A 21,498-nucleotide genomic window follows, 5' to 3' on the forward strand; every position below is an offset into this window, starting at 1 on the left:
TGAATATTGAATCTTTACTATAATGGGTTGTCATTTTAAAAACAGTAAATGAAAATTTTCTAGACTAAGTAGGGAAGAAAATATACTGTTTTAAGTTAGGTAACTCATATGGTAATATCCCTTTTAATAAGAAAAACATTAGGAAATTAAGTAAAATCAGTGTAACAAAGATTGCAAAAGTTTATTTTCATGTATACCCCAGGGAAGCATGAGAGATATTAGGCACCCCTAGACAGCTCACTTTCCATTGGGATGCCAATGTCATCTATATGAAGAAAGCTTTAAGAAACTTGCCAAAGACATTAGTACACTTGAATTTACAGAAAAAGAAGATGAATTAATGTATCCTCTAATGCACAACCTGGAATAAAAACAGTAGAAAATATTAGTCTTATTCATATTTAGTCAATGAACTAACCACTATCCTTCTATGAAATAAAACAAAAAAAGTTTTAAAAAATCAACTTTACTGATGTATAATTTATATTTTTAAAAACACAACATTTATGGTCTAATTTGAGGTATCTGTTTATGTGACTACTACCACATTAAAGATGAAGGACATATCTACTACCCCAGAAAGTTCCTTCTTACCTTTCTGTAGTCAATGCTCATCTACTAATTATTTTTATTTCTATCACTATAGCTTAGTTCTAGAACTTCATATATAGTCATATGGTGTATATTATTTTGGATGACAATTTTCTCTCTATATAACATTTATGAGATTCCTTGTTGTGTTGAGCATAACAGTAATTAATTCATTTATAATTCAGGAGAGTATTTCCTATATAAATGTACTACAGCTTTTTATACTTTCACTTGCTGATGATTTGAAATGATTACAGATTGTGATTGTGACAATACTTTGGACCAGCTATGGTGGCACAGTGGTAACATAATGCTCCGCAGTACTGATGTTATAGGAAGATCTGTGTTCACATCCCAGGACCTCCACATATATGCTAGGTGCGCACATGGCTGGCTGAGACTGGTGGTGGGTCACAATATAAAGACCCTGTTGAGAGTGTTTTTCTCACACCCTCTCTCTTAAAATTCCCTCACTCTGTCACTATTTCATGTTATAAATAATTAGTTATTTAAAAAAAGAAAAAGAAAGAAAAAAAAGAAAGAAAGAAAGAAAGAAAGAAAGAAAGAAAGAAAGAAAGAAGAAAGAAGAAAGAAAGAAGAAAAAGAAAGAAAGAACTAGGAAATAAATCCTCACACACATGGTAAAGTGAATAAAATTGGGGCCTTTCGACTTACTAAAGGCTAAATGAGCTCCTCAAATGTCAGAGTTCCTATAAAGTAGCCCTGTCAACATTGTCCTCTCTCTCCCTAAATTCAAGGAACTTCTCCCTTCCTCAACTCATTTGATTGGTAATAGTACTGTGCTACTACTGATTCTATGATACTTGTTCTTTCTTGTGATTTCCTATACTTTGCCCAGATTTTGTCAATAGTCTTGCTATTAAAATCTCCTCAAGTTACCCAATTTGAAAGTGTCATGTGTGTCTTGCTAAGATTTTCATACCAGAAGTTTTAAAACAGCATAGTCTGTAATTCAATGGTAGGCCAAATGAAAAGAATGACTAAAACATAAATGTCTATCCAGAACCCTTTAGATAGAAACAAAGCTCAAGAATGGAAGAATTACAGGTTTCTCAGAGAATAATGATGGAAAACCCAGAGAAGAACAGTGGTACTAAGGAACTAGCAAGTGGGTGAATATTATGTGTGGAGGAAATTGGGGATGTCAGAAGATCCAACAGGATAATCAGATGAAAGGGAGAGGTGGCAACTGTAACATTTTCATAGCCATAACCATTATCCCTAATTAATTAGAAGGATCCATGTTTGTCATTTCAAAGGTCACTTAAAATCATGTATTGTTTCCTCCCCTTTGACTAATAAAATAAATGCACTATTCATTTTAGTGGACAAACTCTTTTACTTTTACTAAAAGGTAAAGAGGAAGTTCAAAGCTTTTCATGTTGAAGATGGGCCAAAGAGAAAGAATGTACTCTTTAGCATTGCTAAGGAAGCACCTTAGAAATTTTATCCAATATCATCCAGAGCCAGAATTGGTATATGTTGTTCATTAGAGATGAACTTCTAAGGTGTATGATCAGGGAAAAGCAGATTCTTCAAAGTGAGAACTGGAACTTGGCAATTGATGTAACTTTTTTTTTTTTTTTTTTTTTGAGAGGTTTTCGCTATAGGGCGTGTGCGCTCGCCAGACAGACAGAGAGAGACATAGAGACAGAAAGCGAGAAATCACCCCCCAGGGGGGATGGTCACGCCGCAATCCCTTCTCCTCCATTCTCCTCTCGGGATCTTGGGCACGCACGCACACGTGCCCGGCGTGAGATTTAAGCCACCGGGTCCGAGACGCGAACCGCGGTCGACTACGTGGGAGTCCAGCGACATAGCCATTACGCTAACTGCTGGTTCCCAGCAATTGATGTAACTTTTGAACCCAGGTTATAAGAGAAACACAAACACAACTAAGTTACGTTAGTATAGATTTTTTTTTTTTTTTGAGTACCATTTTGGTAGTAAACTGTGTACAGATACAAAATCATAATATCAGTCCACAAAATTTGAAGACCCTTGGGCTTGAAAACATTACTTTCAGTCTTAATGTTTAATGATTAGAAACTATGAGGCAGATCTGGATTTATGCCCTTTTCCTATTTGCAAATTAGACACAATTTAAGAAGCAAAGCAGATGGGTGAATTCCCAACTATCGTACATTAAGTCAACCTTGAAAGTAAGTACAAACAGTTCACCATCACACATTCATTTTTCTAACCAGTGCCTCCCTCCCAGGAGGTGCACAGGTGGGAAACGAGTGGGATCAGAACCCTTTTCTACTCACACAACATAAATTATTACTTTCCATTGGAGAATGGTTATTTGCAAGGTTGCCGTAAATCTTACAAATGAATGTTTGTGAGGCAGCAAAGAGCAGGTTCTCTGATTCCCTCATAAGAGATGGGGGAAGGGAGCCTAGGAAAAGCATCTCTAACTTCCCAGATTAATAGGCAGAGGGACTTCATAGCTTCAGCTCCCAAAATAGCAGGAGAGGAAAGCAAAAAAATAGTTAGGCATGCTGATTGCATTGTTACAACTTAAATTGTACTCAGATGCGAACTCTGATGTGCCAAAAACAGTGAAGCTCGAGCCTGAAAGATCAGAAAAGTGACATCTGGTATTGGATGCCCCAGCAGACATGACTAATACCATTGGTATTGTGTAGATTCTGCCTTTGCTAATTTAATATTCAAATATGAAGGTCAGCCCCACATTGTTCAGCACGAACAGACGACATAGGCTTTGCAGAAATCACCTTCTTGCCCCCAACAGGGCTATTTAAGAAAACTGATGTCTGTCTTGTGGACTGACCTGGACAAGCTCTGTAATTTCTACATACTCATTAAGACCCTTTTGTTTCACGGTTCTCACACATGGTTGAGCTATGAGGGAGCCCTGAGAACTCATCCATAACTTGTAATAAATAAATAACCTCCTCATAGTTTGCCCCTTGGATATTTGCTTTATGCCAGAACATTTTAGTTTTACACATACACACGCATGCAAGTGTATTTCTCCATTGAAAATAAAAACCTGATGTCCCCCAATAACTTTTGCTGCTGACACTCAAGAATACCACATTGGTTTGAGGCGTGGGGTGTTCTGATTGGATCAACAAAGTTATCTTTTACCCCAAATGGATATTTCCAGTTGTCAAATTTATCAACTTAGTAAACTTTGGCTGGATACCAACTAAGTACAAATCACTGTAATAAGTCCAGTGGCAGCTGCAATGATACATTTTTAAATAGCATTTAATAACTGTATAAATTGCCATTTAATCGTGCCTTAATAATTCAAAAGACAAATCAGAATTTTAATTAGTTCAAGGCCTTCCTAGAAACTTCCAATTGCTATTAAACAGTAATGCATGGATTATTCTTGGCAATATACAACTGCTCATAAGATCTATTTATTGACAATTTGCTCTAGGCAGAACATTGCACTAGGCCCTTCACATGTGATGTCTTGACAATTGCACAATATAGGTATGTACATCATCCCTGTTTCACAGATAAGGAACCAGATTCAAAGGAATTAAGAAGCCTGTAAAACATTACTCGGTTCAGTAAGAACTTAATGAGAATTCTATTTTAAGTCTATGTGCCTTCAAAAGTCATGTATTTTTCTTTAATCTGTTTTTATCATAATCTTCAATGCAGCAGCATAAGATTCTGATCTACTCACTTCCCTCGCATAGAAGAGAATATAGTAATTTCCAAGATTGAGAATTATAGAATCTCCCAGGACGTTTTGCAGAATTTTATTTTCTGGGATATTACAAAAAAGTATTACTTTCATTTTCTTTTTTTTTTTTTTTTGAGAGGTTTTCGCTATAGGGTGTGTGCACTCGCCAGACAGACAGACAGAGACAGAGAGACAGAAAGTGAGAAGTCACCACCACCCCCCAGGGGGATGGCCACGCCACAATCCCTTCTCTTCCATTCTCCTCTTGGGATCTTAGGCACACATGCACACGCACCCGGTGTGAGTTTTAAGCCACCGGGTCCAGGACGCGAACCGCGGTTGACTACGTGGGAGTTCAGCGACATAGCCATTACACTAACTGCTGGTTCCCTTACTTTCATTTTCTAATATAAATTTTTATTTTAAAATTCAAGCAACATTCATAGTCTTGCCCCATGGTATCCCTCACTATTCTCCAATAGTCATCCCTCTTCTGTCTGGAATCACTATACAGGCAACACTATATCAAGAGCCCATTGTTTTGGTTTACTGTTTTGTGTTTTATTTAGTCCTTACCAAGAAATCATTCTCTTTTCTCCCTCAGTTTCCTTGAATTTTTCTATAATTTAGATTATAATATTTTATCTCCATGATTCCTCAGGGAAAATGCAAATGTTCCTAAGAGAGTAAGCTTACTAAGTCAATAGTTCTCTTTTTTTCTTTCTATTTTTTTTTTAAGAGAGCTTTTTGCTATAGGGTGCATGCTCTCACTGGAGAGACCCAGAGCAGGAAATCACCCCCCAGGGGGGATGGCCACACCACAATCCCTCCATTCCCCTACCAGGATCCTTGAGCACGCATGCACACATGCTGGTTGTGAGTTTCAGGCCTCCAGGTCCAGGACTCAAGCTGCAGTCAGTCATTTATGAGTCCAGCGACATAATCGTTACACTTTCTGCTGTTCCCAAGTCAATAGTTCTTCATTTGTTAAGATGGTTTCTATTTTCTAAACAGCCAGCGAGCTCAGTAAGGACCTGACAAAACCTAGGCTAAGCAAACTTTAATAAAAAAAAAAAACAAGTCTAGACAGATCTGTGTCAGAGAGAATAAGTTGTTTGGATGGGAAAAGCTTATTGAATGTCTCAGAATCTCTGTAGAGAGTTGAGAATGTACCTGAGATCATGTAGGAGCACTGGGAGTGACAAGGAGCCCACTGGTTAAATAGGAAAAAAGAATGAAGAAGGAGATAAATCAAGTCAAATATCAAGAGACTGCATTTTTGCTTGAAGATAATTTTATATTCTTATCTTTAATTTACAGAATATGCACTGCATTTTTAGTATGAATAGTTCTTATAACTCCCTATTTAGCACCGTTTTTGCAGGAGAGGGATATTGCTTTTCTTCTCACTTTTCTCATGGGGTGAGAAGTATAAACTCTTTCAGGTACAGCATAATTAAATTCTCCCTGACAGAAGGCCCCTTACTATCCCAAGGTACATCTGGAGACAGCAATGCATGGACAACTCAGAGAATTCAAAGAATTCTTCTGCCAGAGGATCCCCAATAGCTCCAGACATGGCTGGGCCTTCTGGCAGGCCTGGTCTGCAGACTGACCACAGGGACAGACCACACCACTCTGGGAGAGTATGCCTGGGAGCAGAATGAGTTTTCCACTAAGAAATAAGGTTACAAGGAGACTGGACTAGTTTTTAAGTGGGTGTTGGAGGGAGAATTAGAGAGAGGGGAAGGGGTTGGAGGGGTTATTTGGTTTGAGGGTAAGCTTTTAATTTTGCATTGAGAGTCAGTTAACAATGGTTACAAAAGGAAATTAAAAGCCTGGAAGCAGTTGAGGTTTTCGTTATTTCTGAAGTTACGAAACACATCAATATTACACAGGCCTGTGTTTAATGTGGTATAACAATGTGACAGCCTTTGTGGATAGGCTCTGGAACCCTTTGAATGGCTTCCATGAACAAATCAGGATTCTCTTTACAACTTTGACCCATGGATTGTGTGTGCCCATCTTTCTGGTTCTTGGAGGGCATAGTCCCAAACTTGTCATGAAGTGCATTCAAGCAATGTGTGTTTGGGGATTTGAGGGAAAGAAGAAAGGCCTGGATAGACATATGGCTATGAAGTCGAGGATGGAAAGAGTCCAGAGCAGATCACCAAGTGGCAGTGAAAAGCAACAAAATGACTGCTGATAATTCTTGTGATGAAATTGCCATTCAGATTCCAAATCATAGCCAGAATACCATGTATTTATATTTAAATACATATGAAGGGTGTCGTTAATGATGGTGCACAGAAGGTTTTTTCACAAACTTGGTTAGGCTGAGTGTCATAAAAAAAGCACACATCTCTCAAACTCATTCAACCAAAAGTGACCACTATAGAACTACTTTAAGTTGTAGAACAGAGTTTATGATAACATCTATTAAGCTTATGTCATGTGGTAAAAAATTATCTAAATATTTTAATTATAATCATGCATATAATCTTTACAATGGCCCTATGAGATAGATATTATTACCATCATTCAACAGATGAGAAATGGAGGTGAGGAAAAGTAACTCGTCCAAGTTCATATGGCTAGGGAGAAATGGATATAGGACTCATTCCATGGCAGAGTGACCGCAATGCCCACATGCTTGAGCATAGCTTCTACTTACACCCACCTCATATCCATTACTTTAAAAAGACCCATTCTTACCATAAGGGAAATAGAAGTAGACTTCTACACTCTTACATAATTTATTTATTGGATGACAAATTTTACAGTTATGAATAGTTTTTCACAAAATAATCATCTTTAAAGAATTATTTTATTTAACTTTATTTATTTAGTTTAATTTGACCAGAAGGGACAGTGTGTGTGTGTGTGTGTGTGTGTGTGTGTGTGTGTATGTATGAGTGAGAGAGAGAGAGAGAGTGTGTCTAGTGCCCGTCCTCCACGCCATATGCTGGCCCCTAAGTAATAATTTTTAAATACATTTGTACTTTGCTATCTATAAACATTTGAAAACTCTATTTCAATCTACATTTCATATGATTTCCCAGATTCTCTGCATTAACCAGAGTTCCTCCAGGTGCCAGCCCTCTGTTAGGAGGACGAACATAAGACTCAGTACCAGAGTGGTGCCTCTGTATGTATGAGTGAGAGAGAGAGAGAGAGAGTGTCTAGTGCCCTTAACCTCCACGCCATATGCTGGCCCCTAAGTAATAATTTTTAAATACATTTGTACTTTGCTATCTATAAACATTTGAAAACTCTATTTCAATCTACATTTCATATGATTTCCCAGATTCTCTGCATTAACCAGAGTTCCTCCAGGTGCCAGCCCTCTGTTAGGAGGACGAACATAAGACTCAGTACCAGAGTGGTGCCTCTGATGATATCCATGAGGCTTCTCTTTCGCACACTGTATTAGTTTATGCTTTTTCAAGCTCAACAAGTAGTGTTTACATCATCTCTTGGCTAGAACTTTCCATTGCCTGAGAAGTCTTTTCAGCAATTTTGTATTCTCAGAAATTAAAGATAGGAAATGAACCAAGAACATGTAAAACCATGAAAGAGGTAGGTAGATGTTGAGGAAAACATTGCTAATGTGACATGGCTGACACAGCTTCTCATTCTCTCTTGGATTTTGTTTAGAAGAAAAGGTGAGAGGGATGTAACTTGTATCACCTTGGAGAGTGTCCCAAATAATAATTGAACATGATTTTACTGTTTCCTTATGGGAAATCTAGAAAGATGTGGCTTCTGCCTAATAAAAATCATGTATGACTAATCTCAATTTTTCCCCCTACCTATTAGATTCCTTGTTTCTTATAGGTGAAGATGTATGTGGGGTATGTGTGTGTGCGTGTGTGGGAGTGCAGTAAATTCCTAAACCATATTCTGAAGATAAACAGAAGGGGAAATGTTATAATATATCCATTCATCTGGCAATGATTTGCTGAAACATATTAGCCAAAGATTAATTATACAAAAGTTTTAGAGTTTATTTGAAATTACAATTATTTGTTAACATGAGATTTTTAATAAGATCATATATAAAACTGCAGGCCTCGTTATTTTAAAATTAACAACTGTAATTGTACCTTTCACTAGACCATGAAATGCAAAAAGAGTATAAAACTTATCAATCTATTGCAAAGGTCTTTTATTTTATTTATTCTGTTTTTTTTTTTTTTTTTTTGAGAAGTTTTTTCTATAGGGTATGTCACAGAAAGAGAGAGAGAGACAGAGAGACAGAAAGTGAAAAATCACCCCCCAGGATGGATGGGCATACCGCAATCCCTTCTCCTCCATTCTCCTTTCTGAATCTTGGGCATGCATGCACATGTGCCTGGGGTGAGTTTAAACCACCAGGTCTTGGACTCGAACTGCGGTTGACTAGATGGGAGTCCAGCAACATAGCCATTACGCCAACTGCTGCTCCCACAAAGGTCTTTTAAATTGACCTTCTTTTTCACCATCTGCGCACTATGCAGGAGATTTTGCAGTTACTCATCTTGTATATAAGCTCTTTCTTAGTAAACGAACATGCTATGTTCCTCATTAATAAAGAAGACAATATTATGGGAGAAACGTTTTTATAAATCTTTTTGGTCTTCTCAATATTCTTTTATTTATTATTTGTATTTAATTACCATACTTTTTTTGTGGGGGAGAGATTTTTGCTATAAGACACGTGCGCTTGCCAGAAAGACAGAGAGAGACAGAAAGACAGAAAGCGAGAAATTACCTCCCAGGGGGAGTGGCCACAGCACAATCTCTTCTTCTCCATTCTCCTCTCAGGATCTTGGGCACTCAAGCACATGCGTCTGGGGTGAGTTTAAGCCATCAGGTCTGGGACTTGAACCGTGGTTGTCTACATGGGAGTCCAGCAACATAGCTATTATGCCAAGTGTTGGTCCATCACCATACATTTTTACGGTGTACAAAACATGGTTTTTCCCTCCAGCACAAATACAGTGCATATCAGTCAAGATGGAGACATTATCTTATACATTATCATTAGCAAATAATTTTTCATTTTTATGTCAGTTAAATATATTGGGTTTTTTATTCCCATTCCTCTCTCTCCACTTGTTCTTCAACCCTGTTACTCTCTATCTTTACTACCCACAGCTGCCTTCCGTGCTATCATACCTTCCAATATTTCAGTTTCTGCTGTAGAACTCAGACATTCCATGTATAGAGAGCAAGGACATAGCAAATCTGTCTTTCATAGTCTGGCCTGCTTTGCTTAGCCTTAAGTCTTTTATATTCGTCCACTTTGTATCAAATGTCAGTAACTCACTGCTTTTTATGACCAAATAGTGTTCCATAGAGTACATATGACACATTATTTCAATCCACTCATCACTAAAGATGAGAGCTCAAAGTGAGTTAAATTTGGTAGAAGACAGACGTGGCATTAAAAAAGGTAAGTGAAGTGATGCCAGAAAGTAGCATGATGGTTATGGTGCTGGAGTCCCACATGGCTGACTATGCATAGTTGGAGTCTCAGTTATGATGGCTTGAAAAGCATACCAAATGTGTGTGCCCCTGTTCCCAAAGATCCCAAGGGGAGAACGGAGGAAAGGGATTTCATATGGCCATTGTCCCTGGATGGGTACTTTTTACTTCTCCTTTATCTGCCTCCCTTTCATCTCTCTCACACACTCCCCATAGCAAATAAATAAATAAATAATTGAAAATAAAGATAATTAATAACAGCAAATATTTAGTTCACATATTCATTTGAATTATTGAGTTGTTGGGAAAGTCATGTATTTTCTATGTAAAAACACTTTTCCTGACTTTCTTGACCTAATAACTTATAGATGAGGAATAAATCTCAGGATAGCAAAGAAATTGCAAGGGACAGCAGGTGGCATAGTGGTTAAGGTGCTGGACTCCCATGTGGCTGACTATGGCTCAAGTCCCTGAATCGGTGGCTTAAAAATCTCTCCAGGTGTGTGTGTGTGTGTGTGTGTGTGTGTGTGTGTGTGTATGTGTGTGTGTGCCCAAAATCACAAGAGAAGAATACAAGAGAAGGAGTTACAGCATGGTCAAACCCCTTAAGGAGTTATTTCTTACATTCTTGTTCTCTGTCTCTCTTTGGGAAGTGCACATGCTCTGTATCTACAAAAAAAAAAAAAAGAAAGTTCACTATGTGGTAAGAGCAGGAAACAATTTAAAGTTTTATTATGAAGTATAATGAGAAAGACAGAAGAAATATAAGACGTTGACAAAGGGACTTCCTTCTGGTCAGATTTGTAGATGCTCACAATGCCTTATAGTGACAGTAGAAGATGAGTGGAAAGGTTGAAAGAAACATTTTAGATAAAATGAAGCTCAGAAATGAAGCTCTCTTCATTGCCACTGTTTTTCTAGTGATTCAGGATGTACAAAGTATTCTGAAGATTCCAGGCACAGTTTGAATTGCCAAAGTAGTATCTTTACTTATAAGCAAAGTAAATCGACCTTGAAGTATCTTGTCTTACCATGGTTAAGAAATTCTCTCAAGTTAGGAAACCACTTGTGGGTAAATGTAATGTATTCCCCTATGCCTTTTTTTTTTTTTTTCTGTATGGTTTGTATACTAGCCAAAGAAAGACACAGAGAGAAAGTAAGAAATCACTCCCTGGGCGAATGGCCATGCTGTAATCCCTCCTCCATTCTCCTCTTGGGATTTTGGGCATGCATGCTTACAATCCAGTGTATTTCCAAATCTCGAAGTCCAGGATATGCAGGATCTAGCTACACTGATCACCACGACAACATCGTCTCCCTCTACCCCCATAACATTTTAGTATCTAGTCACAAACTGTACCCAAGTGTTTCTGAAACTTCAAAAGACCATGCCTACAACGTAGTATCTTCCATGAATTCATGCTCCCACATAGGTTTAACACAAACACACTCAGAAAATCACATGACACATGAGAAAGTATGGACTTCAGAGGTGGAAGCATGGGTCTAAGTTTTGTCTCTAATATTTACTACTAGTGTACTTTTAGGCAAGTTACTAAAAGTTTCTTAGACTCAGAATTCTCATCTTTAAAAATGAGAAAGGTATGTCTTGGATTTCAAAGATGCCATATATCAATAAGTTGGTCCATCATTCAGTCCAGAGTACACATAGACTATTGAATGGCAGCTGCCACTGTTTTTCTAGTTTAATGAACCATGACGCAGAAATTAAGTTGACATCTATGTCACTACAGCAATTACTTAATTAGATTAACCTAAACAGATGTCAAGAGTCTGAATCCAACATGTCCAACTATGTGGTTCAAGTTCCAGACCTGATGCTTTGAAAATCACACCAAGAGTGTGTGTGTGTGCATACCCGAAATGCAGAGGAGACTGGAGGAGAAGAGATGGCAGTGTGTTCATCCTCTTTGGGGGATGATTTCTCATGTTCTCTCTCTCTCACTCATTCTGTCTCTCAGATGAGCACATTTACCCTATAACAAAAACAAACAAACAAATTATTAAGACTTTCAAGACTATAGTAGTAAAGCATTAAACCAACCATGAAGCTTCTCTAAGTATAGGGCCCTGTGCAACATGATTGCATGTCCACGAAGCTAGCTGTTCTCGTGAGTGACCCTTGGAAATGTCAGATCTTGCTTCAAGAAAAGGGATCAACAGGTAACCAATTCCAGTTGGTAACCAATACCTCCTGCATCAGTAGATATAATAATAATATCAGCACCAATAAGAACAATTGGGATGTCTATTACAAAGGAAAATTGGTAGTCAGTTTCTCTCCCAGTTCTGTTTTGTGCCTTGCATCATGGTTTCCAAGGAAAATTTTTCAAGTTATAAAGTCCTGACTCAAGCCCTGATGGAGTAAAAAAAAAAAAAAAAAAAAAAAAAAAACCTCCATCAATCCTTCATTTTGTAGTACAATTGACCTCTGGAAGAAGAAAAGAAATTAGAAAAACAAAATAAACATTAGAAAACCTGAGGCATTCTGGACCGAGATCAGAGTGATCAGAGAGGAAAATGTGTTAACAAATGTAATTCTGTTTAGGACTGCAAAATGAGAATACAACTTTCATTAATATCCTGGGCCGAATCCAGGGTTTTGTCTGATTGATATGGAGGATCCCAACTGTGAGGTTGGGAAAGAGACTGAGATTTATGCACACTAGTGTTTTTTACAGTAATGTTTGTGTCTTCAGAGACTCAAGCAGATTTAATAAATCATATAAATAAATAAGTAAAATAAGCATTGTATGCTCAGTTCTTCATGCAAAGTTTCCATTGTTGTCTAAGAGATTTCCACATGCACAGCAAAGACCAAAGATGGCTCTCTTGTTACCCATTATTTGAAGAAAAATATCTAGCTTTGATAATGATGTAATATGGCTTTCACCCCCTGAACTTCATAGAAGTCTATTTAATCTTTGCCAATGTCCCCTTACGAGCAAAGACGTATTTTCCACGTTTAATGTTCGTTGAATAGCTTGTGAATACTTTACAAGGGGTATGTCACTGTTTGGTTTGGGCTTTTTATGTGGTAAATAATTTCAGCTGTGAGAGAGTCTGAGAAATAACTATATCACTTAGGGAATTATTTTTCGTTGAAAGAAGGAGAGAGAGAAAGAAGGGAGGGTGGGGAAGAGTGAGCAAACGGGAAAGATCTGGTATTCATGAACCCAGCAAAAATCAAGTCAACCGACAGAAACAAAAGCTTAAGGCTTCTAAAAATTGGTCACTGGAACACTTATCAATTATAAAATCATAACATCATAGAATTTTTAACTGAGAGGGATCCAACAAATCATAGGCCTAACCTTTATTTCATAGGTAAGGAAATAAAGTCCAGGAGCTATAACTGACTTACTAAAGTCTGCTGCTTTATACTTTCACGCCAGCTTTCTAGCTGCATTCCTGTACTTTTCCTATGTGACCTCTCTATAGAGTTCATTTCAGGGAAAGCTTTAAACAGAACCTCCTCCCCCTGAAAATTATGTACAACCGGGTTTATAAACATTTTGCTATCTCATGTCATAATTCACCCATTCTTTTATTCATCCATTCATTACATAAATTAGATACGTCTTTCAAAGAGTATGTAACAAGGCCATGTTCAATTTTGGGGCTGAAACAGACCTAGCTCCTGGCTGCAAAAGATGAAAAGCAATGGGGGAAAAAAATAGAGCTATCAAAATGAAATATAGCAATTAATAGCTAGGGAAGCCCATGAGTCTGGGAAGAAATTCAGTTGATATAACAATGTGCACAAGCCATACAGTTAGTAAATGGCACAGAGCGCTGATCCTTATATTGAGGCACATTTAGGAGCTTGGCATCATGGTAGAGTATGATTCTGCATCCAGATCACTTAATTTCCAACCCCAGTTCCCCAACTTGCAAACTGTGAACTCTTAAACAAGTTCTTCAGCATTTCGAGATTTCCATTTACTCCTTGGTAAAATGCAGATTAATAGTATCCCTTCACTCAAACAACTATTAGAAGGATTAAGAGTTAATCCATTCGATGGATTTGGGACAGTAGCTGGCATACAGCAAGAACTGAATAAATGTTTGCCATTTTAATTGAAGTTACTGAGCTTTCACTTACCCATTGAGATTAGCTAAACTTGCTTTATAACTGACAGCGTTGTATCTTTCCAGCTTCAAAATATATAAATGTTCATATTTCAATCTAGACCTCAAGGACAAATTGAAAAAAAAAAATCCCAGCACTTCTTTATAATTCCCTATAGTAAGGCTATCAACCATAGATCATAAATATTCTGTGTGGTATTTTTTCCAAAGGAAAAGGCAACACATATCACAATGCCCCATCAGTTGTTCTGGCAACTACTTTTATTTATTGGAAGATAGTGTCCAGAGTTCATTCAGTAGTTTAGTTGTTCTCACTCAGATAGTGAAAGACATGAAAGTCACTGTGTCTGTGGCCAGGTATGATAAACAAGAAGTTGCTCTTATGTAACAGAGAGACTATGAGGGAACCAAGATGTGTAGTGGTTACATTGCTGGATTCTCATGTGGCTAACTGCAGTTCGAGTTCTGGGCTCAATGGCTTGAAAGTCACGCCAGGCACATGTGCATGCACGCCTAACATCCTGAGAGGAGAATGGAGAAGTGATTGTAGTGTGGCCAAACCCTCTGGTGGGGGGTGATTTCTCACTTTTCTTCTATCTTTTTTAAAAATTGTTATTTTATTTAACTTTATTTATTATTATTATTATTATTATTATTTTCCAGTTTGATCAGAAAGAGACAGAGAGAGAGAGGAAGTGAGAAAGCAAGCCACCAGGTCCGAGACTTGAACCATGGTCGGTTATGGGTGAGTACAGCACCTTTAACCACCATGCCACTTCTCACTGTCTTTGTCTCTCTCTCTAGTAAGTGCACATGCCCTAAAGCAAAAACTTCTTTAAATAAAAACCAAAACAAAAGAACATGGGAGCTAAAATCAAAGTCCTGCAGTTCCAGTGCTGTCTCCCCTAACTCTTTCTTGCTCTAGCATAGGGAGGTTGCTTAAACAGTCTGGATCTTAGTTTCATTATTTGAAAATTACAAGTGATAATACAAGTTTATTGTGAAAGTTACATGAGAAAAGGTATGTGAGATCATAAATCTGTGGCCCAAGTATAACACAGTGAAATCCCTTAGTATGTCTGATTTAATTTCTGTTTATTAGTTTTCTAGACTTTGGACTGAGGACTTCATTAACCTAAATATGTGTGTATCCATATTAATATATATCTTACATATATTGTGTGTGTGTGTATAAATATATATGGTGCCAGTCTTTCCTTTTCTATCTCTATTTTACCTCCCCATCCCTTTCCTCCAAAATGCAGGATGGGGGAATCAATGATCATAGTTTGCATTTTGATTGACCTTCATTCACACTGATGTGCTACCTTTCAGGAGTTGGCACTGCAATACTAGTGTACTACTTCACTGACTTATTTAGCGTGTAATCTCCATTTAAACGCATTACTTTAAAGTTAATACAGTTTAGATTCACTTCAGCATTTTGGAGTATGTGAAGGTTTAATTCAGGAGGAACTATGGGTGTAGGTGTGCAAGGGAGGAAGGAGTGTTATTTTCTCCACTACCCTTTACTCCTCCTTCTTTTATTCTGAAAGTCTCTGACTCTTCTGGTCATTTTCTTTGTGCTCAGAGTCAACAGAAGTTCTCACACTCCCCTCCCATGGGCTCATCTCTCTGCTTAGGTACTCTTCTCTACTTAATGTTGGTTTCTAACTCTGACCTGTAGTTTCTGCTGCTGAAAATCTCCAAACTGAAGCACCCATTTCAAAATGAGACATTTGGAGCAATGGCTCTCTTATTTTGGAAGATGAAAAGCGAAAATAGGACTGGGGATGGGTGTGTAGGAGAGGACACAGGAAAAGACATTTTAATTGGCAAAAGTGGAGTAGACAGTGGTCTCTGGTGGGAGGAGAGAGAAGACAATAAAATAGGACAATATGTTTGCTTGCTACTTTGATAAGACTAGGCACCTAACATCTCGAAATTGCCTCTAATAGTAAGCCCTGCAGTAGTTGCTGGGGCCTAGAGTGACACATTCTGCATCTGGTGGTTTGTTCCCATCAGCAAGTGCATGAATGACCTCAAGAGAAATGTTTGCATTGCATTACCTATTCTAAAGAGAAAACAGCAAAATGTTGAGAAAGCCGTGTTGAGGGGTTGATAATGTGCTGGTTGAGGTGAGGGAACTAAGTTCATTATGAATCTATGGTAAAACAAACAAACAAACAAAACCCATTCCTCTTAGGGCATAGAACTGAAGTGCCAGTTCTGCCTCTGGAGTAAGAGGTATAACTAGCATCTCTAAGGTGACGTTATCTGCACCTTCCTAACGGCCTGCTCCTCACCCAGAATGCCACACTGAGCAGTCAAGAATTCTGTTATATGTTTATTGTTGGTTAGTTTGGACGAACTTTTTCATTTTTTCAATTAAAAAAAAAAACTTGACATTTTGAGAGGTTTTGCCTAATTGAGATTTCTATGTTACTTCATTGCTTGGTTTTACTGCTTTGCTGTTTACTTTGTTTTAGTTTTTGATATATTTACTTTGGGTGCATATCCCCTAACTTTCACCTTAAAATAGAGATAGTAGGTAGTATTGAGGAGGAGACTACCCTTCTTCTAGGAGTTAGAGAAAAGATACTTGTTTTTTCTCTAGATTGGTACCTAGAGGCCTTTAACGAGTACCTCGCATACCTCCAACAGTGACCCTAAAGGAAACTTTAATCTCAAAAAACACTTGGACCAGCAGTTAGCGTAATGGCTATGTTGCTGGACTCCCAAGTAGTTGACTACGGTTCGCGTTCTGGACCCGGTGGCTTAAAACTCACGCCGGGTGTATGTGCATGTGTGCCCAAGATCCTGAGAGGAGAATGGAGGAGAAGGGATTGTGGCATGGCCATCCCCCCCTGGGGGGTGATTTCTCGCTTTCTGTCTCTCTGTCTCTCTCTGTCTGTCTGGCAAGCGTATGCACCCTATAGCAAAAACCTCTCAAAAAAAAAAAAAGAAAAAAAAAAAGCACTTGAATATAAACCCTGTCAATACATTCTTTTCTACTCCAATGTCATTTAAAAAATATCAGAATAACTTTAGATGCTATCTCGCTATGGCAAGCTAAACTCTATAATGCGCCGCCCCCCCCCCCAAGATTTCTGCTCTAATTCCTGGGACTGTGATGATAATAGAGAGTCCATTGATTAGGTTGTATAATATGGTACAGATGAATTTAAGAAGAGACATTTTGTAGGTGAGCCTAACTTTATCACATGAACCTTTTCAAAAGAGTTTTCTATGCCTGGAAGAAGAGAAAATCATGCTTTGATTGGCCTGGGAGACAGTAAACATTATGCTATAAACTGCTTCTAGAGGCCACGTGGAAAATATCTGAGAGGAGGAGCTTCTAGGAGCTGAGAAGAGCTCAGCAGGTGTTGATAGTCAGCAAGATAATGGAGACATCAATCCTACAGCTGAAAGAAACTGGATTTTTTTTTTTTCTAGCAATAAGAATGAACTTAGAAGAGGATCTTTATCCAGAACCTTCAGATGAGAACTCAGTCTGTGCAACACCCTGACTGTGGCCTTTCGATACTCCTCAATAGAGAACTTGGTCATGCCTTGCCAGATTGCCAACTTACAGAAATGTGAGCTAAAAAGTGGATGTTGTTTTAAGGTTCATTGGTGGCCATTTGTTATGAAACAACCCACAAATCATATACACATCCAGAAACTAGTATTCTTATCCAGAAAATGAAATGCTTTAACTAAACAAGGAGTTGAGAAGTGGCTTTAAATAAATACACAAGATGATATGGGACAAAGCAAAACTCTCCTTCCTCCCCCCTCATCCTTTATTAAATCTACAGGTAAATTTCTTCTAAATTGGGGTGTGGTCTAGAGTGGGCTATAATGAGCAGGATGTCCATGGCATTGCTTCAGTCAGACCTGGCTGGGGTCTAATGATGGTTCCTCAGTGTGATTGCAAGCCAGTTGCTTCATCTCTCTATGCCCCGTTTCCCCAAGTAAAATTGAGAAAGCAACTCATTGAAAGTGAATTTCTAGGGAATGAATGAGATAACATTGATAAGCATTAAAATATTGACTTGACAGCATTCCATAATAGTTTTAGCCACTTATCATTTAAGACAACACTAGGATTCCGAAGCCATACATGGACCATCATTGCTGTAATACTTTCCTTTATTTTTATTCCCCAGGATTATACTTACAGTTCTTCAGAATGACAAGGAGAAAGTTTTTCCAATGAGCACTTTGAAACATCTAACAGTCACATCGATTTCCTGAAGGAGGAAAGGAGCCCTCATTTGGTGGGCAGTTAGAAATGTCATCTGAGTTTGATTCAAATGGAATGGAATGCCATAATTCTATTCATTAATACTAAGTTTTTAAAAATGAAATGTAATTTCAGAAGATTTTCAGTTCAGTTTTAAATTTTGTATTTAATTCATAATTGTGTATCTTTGTGGGGGACAATGTGATTGACAAGGAATTTTTTTTTGACAAGGTGTTTTGGGTGTTCATGGTGGAGGTAGTAGTGCTTCATATTTAAATAAATAACATGACGTGATACGTGCCTTTTCTATGCAGCTATGTACTATATCTTAAAGAAGGGCTTACATGGTGTGACAATCCAGACAGCGGAAGAGACTTTTGCTTCAAATGAAGAAAAAGCTAGACTATAGCAGTCTGGTATTGCCTCTAGTTTAAATTATTTTATCTGTTAAAATGAAAATTGTATCCTTTTTCTAAAAAAAAAAAATATGGATGAGAAACATGAAAAGTGTAAATTGAACTTTTGCCTCGTGTTACATCTCTGCTGTTTACCAAAAATCAATTTATTTCTGTTTGTTTTACTGTCTATCTGTTGAAAACATATCTGAATCCAATGAAAATGTAAAACATGTGATTTAAAATAGTTTGAGAAAGGAAAAAGGAAGCGTGCTGTTAAACGTTAAGACCGGTCCTGTGGTAAATTGTATACATGCACCACATCAAAAGTAAATTGAAGTTAAAATAAATAATGTTACACTGAAAGTTGAAAGAATATAGCAAATCATAAAGATGCTTGTATACTAATTGAGAGTATTTTAATTGTTAAAAGATTTAGAGGAATAAACAGTGTAGATGGGAACACAGTGCTGAAAGATCAGCGCTGGTTCTGGTTTTCCTTTCTAGTGGCTTGGCACGGCAGCGGGGCTGAGCTTTAGCCTTGCCTTCGGAAACAGAAGCAATCCTGTTCAAAGGATTAATCAGTGGCCCATACACAGGAGGCCTGAGGCCATAGACATACGCAGTCCCAAAAACTGGTACAGAAAACCTGTGCCCTCCATCCTTGCTGTCTTGCATTTCTGTAAAGGCAACAGTTCCTGGCAGACATGCCCTGTAGGATTAGGTCTGGCTTGTTTCTGTCTCCCATATCTGCAGTGTGATTAGACTCACCAAACTCCTTCACTACTTCTCTCTTCATTCAGTTGCCGTGAGTCACTCTGCAACACAGAATTAAAATGACCAACATTTCGTTTTCCACTCTGATCTGTTTAATTCATGCTGATCCATTATATGGCTAACAGAGCACACACACAAAAATGCCTTCATGAGGAAAAAAATGACCTGTTATGCAACCCTCTCTAATGCTGTTGGATTCAAATCAATTAATTGAAATACTTTTTAAAAACAATATAATGTACTTATATTTGAAATCTGTATAAAACTTTTCCAAGGGTTTGATGGAGGAGATATACCAACATTCATTAGTATTCATTAGGCTTTGGGTATTTTGGGAAATAAATATGTTTAGATTTGAATTTGTCTTCCAAATTATGTGACATTATTTCTGAATTCACATTCTTTTACTTGTTTAAAAATTTACCTCATCTTCACCTTTATTATGAAAATTAATCATTAAGTATAATCAAGTAAGGCACTAGATAAAGAGCTGAAGTAATTTCTGTATGAGCAAATGATCTATTAGATAAATACCATGAAACATTTTTAACATCCACCTATGGTTTATCAAGAATTGCTCCAGATTTTACATATAATATCATACTCAGTCCCTAAAATAATACGGTAAGATAAATATTAAATATTATAAATAATGAGAGAAAGAACATTGAATTTAGAGATCCTTATTTATTCACTTTTTTCCCTAAAAATTCGTATTAAATATCTATTCTATGTTCCACACTAGATTAGTTTTTGGGATAAAGAAATAAGCAAAAATCCTCACAACTCATTCTCTCCTTGTATTTTCACAGAAATGGTAATCTGGTAAGTAACATCATAGCTATTAGGTAACAGGTCCAGCGCTTCCTGATTCCGGAGTCAGGGACTGACTGACATTTCTTTATCAATCTTTCTCAGTAAAAGATAATTAAATGGTGACAAAAGTCAGCCATGCCCTTTTATATATGACCCCCAATCATTTCTAGATATAGTAGTCCTCAAAAGGGTCAACAAAAGTATTTCCCCCACTTATACTCTTAGATCCTTAAGTACACTATTCTAATATCATCTTCTTTGGTTAGTCAATATCCAATGAAGTGGTTGCTTCACTTTTAATATCATCTCTGGTCAAGCATTTAGTTATTAAATAAGCAGATCCAGTAATATATATTCTGGACTCAATCAACAATTATGGATGCTGCTGATGAAAACACTGTATTAACTCTTCAAAACAGTTATTTTAGTAATAAATTTCATTTGTTTTTGTCTGTTGATGCCATAGTCTAAATGACATTTATAAAGCATACAGATATATAAATAGGATTATAAATCTAGAACTTTTGCATGACTTGTGTTTTCTTCATTTATTTTTCTGCAAATAAATCCATCTCTTGAGGCCATCAGGTGGTGTGGTGGTTTGGGCACTGGATTCCCACATGACTGACCCTGGTTTGAGTCCCAGACTTAATGGTATGTTTTCTCGCTTTCCGTTTCTCTTTGTTGTTCTCTGGTCAAAATTAAAAATAAATGGTAAGTATTTCCCCCACTTATACTCTTAGATCCTTAAGTACACTATTCTAATATCTTCTTTGGTTAGTCAATATCCAATGAAGTGGTTGCTTCACTTTTAATATCATCTCTGGTCAAGCATTTAGTTATTAAATAAGCAGATCCAGTAATATATATTCTGGACTCAATCAACAATTATGGATGCTGCTGATGAAAACACTGTATTAACTCTTCAAAACAGTTATTTTAGTAATAAATTTCATTTGTTTTTGTCTGTTGATGCCATAGTCTAAATGACATTTATAAAGCATACAGATATATAAATAGGATTATAAATCTAGAACTTTTGCATGACTTGTGTTTTCTTCATTTATTTTTCTGCAAATAAATCCATCTCTTGAGGCCATCAGGTGGTGTGGTGGTTTGGGCACTGGATTCCCACATGACTGACCCTGGTTTGAGTCCCAGACTTAATGGTATGTTTTCTCGCTTTCCCTTTCTCTTTGTTGTTCTCTGGTCAAAATTAAAAATAAATGGTATAACAAATAAAAAACAAAAAAAAATGGTTTCATATAAAAGTCTCAGATCAATTTGGCAAAATATGTCAAGAACTAATTATCATTCTTTTGTACTCTGGAACAAGTTCAGAACAGAGAAATAGCTCCATTCCTTTTTTTTCGGGGGGGGGGGAGTTTTTGCTG

The sequence above is a fragment of the Tupaia chinensis genome, unplaced genomic scaffold, assembly GCF_000334495.1.
Source record: "Tupaia chinensis unplaced genomic scaffold, TupChi_1.0 Scaffold143711_1, whole genome shotgun sequence".
NCBI lineage: Eukaryota > Metazoa > Chordata > Mammalia > Scandentia > Tupaiidae > Tupaia > Tupaia belangeri.